Here is a 6,951-nt window from a genome sequence, read left to right as displayed (position 1 = left end):
AGATGTTGTTAGCTTTCCCACTAATGATCTGGAGAGAAATTCTTTTGAAAGACATGCCATGTTAGAATCTCTGCAGTATAATAAGCTAATTACAACTTTAAGTACTTGCAGTAATTAGCACAATGTGTATAAAGTGCTCCTGATCTTTTCACCCTGCTGCATTATTGTCAGGGCAGCTTGAAAAACAAAAAGGAACGCTAGCTGGATTGAGTCTCTCTGGTCTAGCCTCTTCATTTCCCAGACTTCTGCTCTAAAGAGATAATAAACTCAACTCAAATCCTCCTGTATTAGGCATGCCAGAAAGGCTTAGGATCAATTGCCTTCCCTGTAACAGCCAAAGACTGGAAAGTGAAAATTTACCTTTAACACATATACTGTTAAGGCCAGTGAGATTGTCCAACATTAGCAAGCCATAGTATTTGAGGGCACCATTAGTATATTTATCTCATGTTCATTTGACTCTTTATTTATCTATTCAGAATAGGAATTAAAACTATGATTTATTTGGGAATATGCTCCACCAGTCTTCTAAGTTAAATCTCTGACTACCATGGATAGAAAGCTTTCTGTGCTTGATATTTCTGTATGCTCAAAATTGAGTCTTTCCATATTTCTAAAAATAAGATATAGCCATGAATTTGGCTCATACAATTAGGATAGAATAGACACAACATAAGTTGGTGTGTAGAGAGTGGGAAATGTCAAACGGATGAGTCAGAAAGAAAAGCATCAATAGCTTCTTAACAGCAGAGCAAGCGAGGTAGGAAGGTTCCTTCCAAAAGATAGGGAGTTCTAACAATAGTGAACAGTAGCAGATGACTTTTTTGATATCTATGAAGAGGTAAGTTTATCAGTGGAAAATAAAGTAAAATGCCACTATTTCAATGTCTTTCTGACCTTAAAATGGTTTAGGAGGGTTGGGAGTTTGTCTTTTTCTTTTTGTTTATTCTTCTCTCATACAATACATTCTGACTGCAGTTTCCCCTTCCTCCACATCTCTCAGTCCCTCTCCACCTCCCTTATTTCCCAGATCTCCTCCTCTTCTGTTTCCCTGCAGGAAATCTCAGGTCTCCTAGGGATGTCAACCAAACATGGCAGGTTACAATTAGACTATGCATGTCTCTTCACATCAAGGCTGTACAAGGCAACCCAGTAGAAGGAAAAGGGCCCCAAGAGCTGTCAACAGCATTTTTAAGATCTAATGTTTGAGATATGTATTCATGATAGATCCTTCTTCTGGGACAGGTGAATGCATATAACTTTTGTAACCTCTCATGTTTCCCTCTCTAATTTTCTACTTTTAGGATTTTTCCTGAATAGGTGGGGGCTAAGAAGTTTTCCATGAAAATTACCTTTAACGAAGTCTGGATGCTCATTTCCTTGGCTCTAATTTTTGTTATCATATTCTGAATTTATTTCAGAAAGGTGGTGGAAATTTTCCTTATTTATAACTCAAGTGTTGTGTTCTCAGCTCCAGAAACAAAAGCTAATATTTTTATGATTACTCAGTTTGTATCTCTTTGTGCAGAATTTCACAAGATAGATATCCAAGGTCTTGATAACTTCCACAGGATGGAGTCTAAAGGGAGAAGTGAAGCAAAATTATCACAGTTACTTTGGAAGAACTAAAATAGTTGTCTTGGAGAGATTAATTTTTAGAAATTATAAGCAAGAGAGGTTGAAGGTTAAAGGGGATCCCAATGTTGCAAAATTTCTGTGTAAACATTTTGTGATTATGAAACCTTACTGACATAAGTAATAACAAATCAAAAAGTGTTACTTTTGTTTCTTTGTAAGTCTAAAGCTTTTCAGTGGAACCCAATAGGAAAAATAACTTTAAGTTAAATACTGAAGGACAAAGTTTAGACCAAATATGGTGTGACATATGGTTTGTTTTAAGTACTAGAGACAGAGTGAGTGAGTGAATGAATGAATGAATGAATGATTGAATGAATGAAAGGATTCTTCATGAAGTTAACTAAATCTGTCAATGGCATGTGGTTTAATATATTTCTATACTCCTGAAAATCTTGCCATTAATTGTATCTATTAAAAAAGACACTCATTTGTCTCAATGATCTCAAGCTGCTTACTGGTGCTTAATGTCAAAGCTCAGAGTACAAACTAGGCAGTTGAGGTTTTGAAATGTAGCATCTTTATTGATAGGATTTAGATATCTCATTTGTTTACAAGAAGGATCCACTTACGTAGCAATGCTCCCATCTGACAGATGCTCACATCTATTAGAGTAATCTCTGACAGTAAACAGCTACAAATCTTTTCATCAGTAGGGATTCTGTGTTGTTACCTTATTTTGTCTAAAGTATCTTTTTTACTCCTTATATGATACTGCATTCATAAAAATACAAATTATATCCCCATATTTTTATGCCCCCTAGAAATGATCTCCATTATTTTTTATACTAAGGATCAACTCACAGCCTCATACATGCTAGGCATGTACTTTAACACTGAGTTATACTTTAGTCGTATTTTCACATAATTTAGTCCACGTTTTCATATATTTGAGAAAATTGAAAGTTGTTAAATTATTGCTAGATGCTTGAAATGCAATTATATACATACATATATGAATAATGAATACCATGTTAGATATAGATATACATCTGTATAATATATATATATATATATATATATATATATATATATATATATATATATATATATATATATAAAATCTTTACAGGGATGATATTGTAGGAAAGACTATAACCAAATGATTTGCTTTGTAATATCGTTATGTTCAGATAACACTTATTTGGAATGTGCCAATGGCTAATTCATGCCTTCTTTCCTATTAAAAAAAAAAAAACCTAGTTTGCCATATAACAGAGATAGATGACTGTTGAAACTTCACATTTTTCCAGGATTACAGAATTTTCCAAAAGTGAAGGTCTTGGCTTTAAGAGGAATCAGCAGACTGAGAGATGACCTTTCATAATGCTCATGTTCCCTGCTGGCCTTTCATTTTCCAACATGGCACACATCTGCATCTATTCTACCGTGATTTGTGAAGCAAGGCGCTCCATGGTACTCACTCCTAGAAAGCCCACAGAAGCCATTTCTTTTACTTGTGAATATGCAAAGCAGGGACAAAAGGCTCTCATTTAGTTGTTGAGAAAAAATTAAAAACTATTTTTTTTAGCATCAGAGAACTGTTATTTGATCTTTAGAAGCTACAACAATCACATACAGAAGTCTTTCATATACAATTTTCTAAAAGTCAGTTCCATGCCTTCACTCTTTTTTCTATCACCAATTGCTAGGATTGGACTAAATAATATCATTTTGCAAAATAGATTTCCCCCTATTTCTAAATACATTTTTCTTTTTGCCACAAAAGCTTGAAAAAACAAACTCCCCGAGGCACCAGAAACAGGAGTAAGTGGAGTGGGTTGGCTGCAGACCAGAGCAGCACAATGGATTTCTGCTTCCTTTCTGTTCATCGCTTTCCCTTTCTCTTCAAAGCACACACAAAGCCCTGCGTGACTTTCTGGTTTCAAGCTCCAGTTTTACAATTTTTCCACTGTGTGTTGTGAAGAAATTGAAATGCAAACTTATATCCTCTGAAACAATCATATTGTTCAGGGTATAGGAAGAAGGAGTGGTATGGTGATGACTCTCTTTCTCTCTCTCTCTCTCTCTCTCTCTCTCTCTCTCTCTCTCAAAAATGCTACTGTGTGCCACAATACACATCTCTTGCTGCTCAATGAAACACTCAGCTATTTTTTTTTTAAAAAAGCATAACTCTTATTTAATTTTGCAAAATCGTAGCTTAGCTGCTGAGAAAATTGTGCAGTGGAAAGAAAATTTCTTCCTGATGAGGGATTGTGCTCAGCAGAGTTGCAATAGTATACTGTGGCACTTGTTTTTATATGCTATTTTCTTTCCTCTGGGCATATGCCATTTCACACATACCTCCAATAAGTTATTGGGTTGAGAATTTGGCAAGCCTAGGAGTTGAGAAGGGATGATTTCAGTTCTAGTCATAGCAGGTAATGGATTTGGGAATGAAGGTTTCAATATTTCTTCAAGGAAGTTGGAAATGACTAAAACAATGACTAACTATCATTTAAGACAAAATATGAGTGTCTGAACTTTGATAAGAATGAACGACCTTAGCTTGGAAAATGAGACAAAGGCAGAAGAATCATTGAGAGCAACATTTCAGAGCAAATGCACTGTTGATATTTAAATGCAATCAATTCATCAGATAGGCTTCAGCAGATGAACTCTTAATACTAATGCCATCTATGGGCAGAGCCTTAAGAGTTATAAGCATTAGTTTGTTTTAAATATTTTGAAAAGGAAAGCTTTATTAAACATGGCAGTCATCAAGTAAAAATTTAAAGTAAATATCTTCATCTCTTATAAAATTGTATATGCCCATAGTCTTTTGTTTTGGGTGCAAAAGACTTTCTTTTTAATGGAGCAGTTTTAGATTTTCAGAAAACTGAATGGAAGTCAGACACTCCATTGAGTTCCTTCTCCAACTGGCAAAACCTTCTCTTATTAACATTCTTTCTCCACGAGAATGGTACATCATCATAATTGTCTGAATTTAAACTGATGTACCATTATCACCCATAGTCCACAGTTTACATTGAGGCTTGCTCCTGATATAACACATCCTTTGGGTTTGGCCATGTATATAACACCACACAGTACACTTGCACTGTTTTAAACACCCTCTGTGCCCTTCAGTAGTAGTAGTGATTGCATCAGCATTGACAGCATTTTTTTTTTAAATTCTGGAAACAAGAAAACTCAGTCCTTTTATCTGTATATGGTCACTTCCTGCCCAGCCCTACTCAAATAGCTGCCACTATGTCAGGATTTCTCAACTCCTTAGTGGGTTGCAACTCCTTAGGAGGTTGAATATCAGATATTCTGCATACCAGATATTTATATTATAATTTGTAACAGTAGTAAAGTTACAATTAAAAAGTAGCAATGAAATAAGTTTATGGTTGGGGGAGTCATGAGGACCTGTATTAAAGGGTCAGAGCATTAGGAAGGTTGAGAACTGTAGGCTGGACATTGATGGGCTAGGTGAGTTTGTATGTGAATGCATGTAGACTTTATTGACCTATATATTTTGTGTATTTACATAACAAGATGAGATAGGCCTATTATTTATTGTTTGCTTTTCTTCCCTGAACACTTACTTTACTAAAATGCTATCAAACATTAAAATAAGATTTAACATTTCAGGACTATGAGTGTGGCAACTCAAGGTAAGAATTTCTATCAATAGTTAAAAATTCATGCATAGTATCAACATTAGCAGGACTATTAATTAATTTATTTATTGGAAGAAGTTGGTTATAATAAATGAAGGTTACTATCTATCAAGGAAGTGGATATTATACACCTATCATACCACAAACCAAGTCAAAATAAACCCTTTGTCCCATTTTGCTTTATTTAGGCTTTTTTTTTTTTTTTGCTCTGATCAGTTTTTGCTTGTTTATTTTGATTTTTGTTTTTCTAGGGTTCTTTTTGTGCATGCTTGTTTTGTTTGTTTGAGAGAGAAAAATAATGAAGTTGGTTATGGAAGGGGGTGGGGAGGATCTGGGAGAAACTGGGGAGAGGAAACCATGATCCAAACACATTGTATGAATATTTTTTATTTATTTTTATTTTTTAAAATGAGCCAAAACTTTATTTCTTGTATTTGAAGTATTCCTCTATGACATCCTTGACCTGAGATTCTTTGCCAATAGTCTTTAACCACTATGCAACTGCAACCAACCATCTTCTGTGGTTTCTCCTCTTGATCGATTTTACAGAGGCCTATCCGTTCACCTGGTTTCTTGTTGTCGTCAGCCTTTATCAGGTTGATTTGGTGTTCGGCACACAGTGCCTCCACCAGCTTGACCTAAATGGGCTCATCACAGTTGGATGTGAGCACACAGAGATGGGCTTGGCGCTTGTCTAAGGTTTTGGCAGCTTCGCATAGGCCACATGCTAGGCTATCGTGGATGAAGACGGTCTTCAGATCCTCTTGTAGAGCTGTGCTGATGTCCATTACACCTCCAACAGCTATGCCTTCCTCGCCCATGGTGGTGGATTACGGGTGATGCCAAATCTTGAACGGTTGGCAGCAGCAGGGGTAAAGCTGAAAACTTTTTTAATAAATGGTTTTCAAAAGGTAACTTCTTTCCAAAGTATATACTAGAGTAAAGGAAAAATAGTAAATTTTTAGTTAAGAAATCTGAATAACATTACATTATTAGGGGGTAAGTATAAATAATTGGGGATATCTAATATTCCCCAATGTGATAAGAAAGGTACTCCATCTTTATGATATTCTTCTCCCAAACACCTAAGTATAGTCTAGTTATGGGAGAAACACCAGAAAAATCCACTTTGAAGTACTTTCTATATGATATCATGTCAGTATGAAATGCAAGGAAACAAAACAAAATAATATACTGTTAAGAGTCCAAAGATGGGCAAGAGATGACAAGTAATTTATTCAGTCTGGTATCATGGGATGATCCTGGAAAAGAACGATCCTATTACAGGAAATTGCAGCAAAATTCAAATAAACATTTTAATGACTAGCTGTGTTTCTATGTTGGCCTTTTAGTTTTGGCAAATATAATTGTGGAAATGAAATTTCTTGAATTTTTTTTTTACAAAAGATTTATTCCTTTCCTCTGTATCTGTCTATCAGAAGATAACTTTCTGGGGGGGCGGGATTGGTTCTCTCCTTCTACCCTGGCTGTGAGACAGGACCTGTCTTGTTTCTGTGTCTACACTGTACATATGGACTTTCTATTGATTTGTCTGTCTCTGCTTCCCATAACACATGAAATGCTGGGATGACATAAGCTTGTCACTACATCTAGTTTCCCACCTCGATGGGTTCCAGAGATCAAACTCAGGTCAACAGGCTTGTATTTTTATCCATTGAGCCTTCTT

At 35.5% G+C, this 6,951-nt stretch overlaps 1 pseudogene; it reads right to left on the bottom strand.

The window, feature by feature from the left end:
- Positions 1 to 5,685: 5,685 nt before the first annotated feature.
- On the bottom strand, positions 5,686 to 6,085 carry LOC127675161 (40S ribosomal protein S12-like; annotated as a pseudogene).
- Positions 6,086 to 6,951: the final 866 nt, after the last annotated feature.

The sequence above is a fragment of the Apodemus sylvaticus genome, chromosome X (genome assembly GCF_947179515.1).
Source record: "Apodemus sylvaticus chromosome X, mApoSyl1.1, whole genome shotgun sequence".
NCBI lineage: Eukaryota > Metazoa > Chordata > Mammalia > Rodentia > Muridae > Apodemus > Apodemus sylvaticus.
The sequence above is the reverse complement of the archived record's forward strand: the minus strand, read 5'-3'. Positions and strand labels throughout refer to the sequence as shown.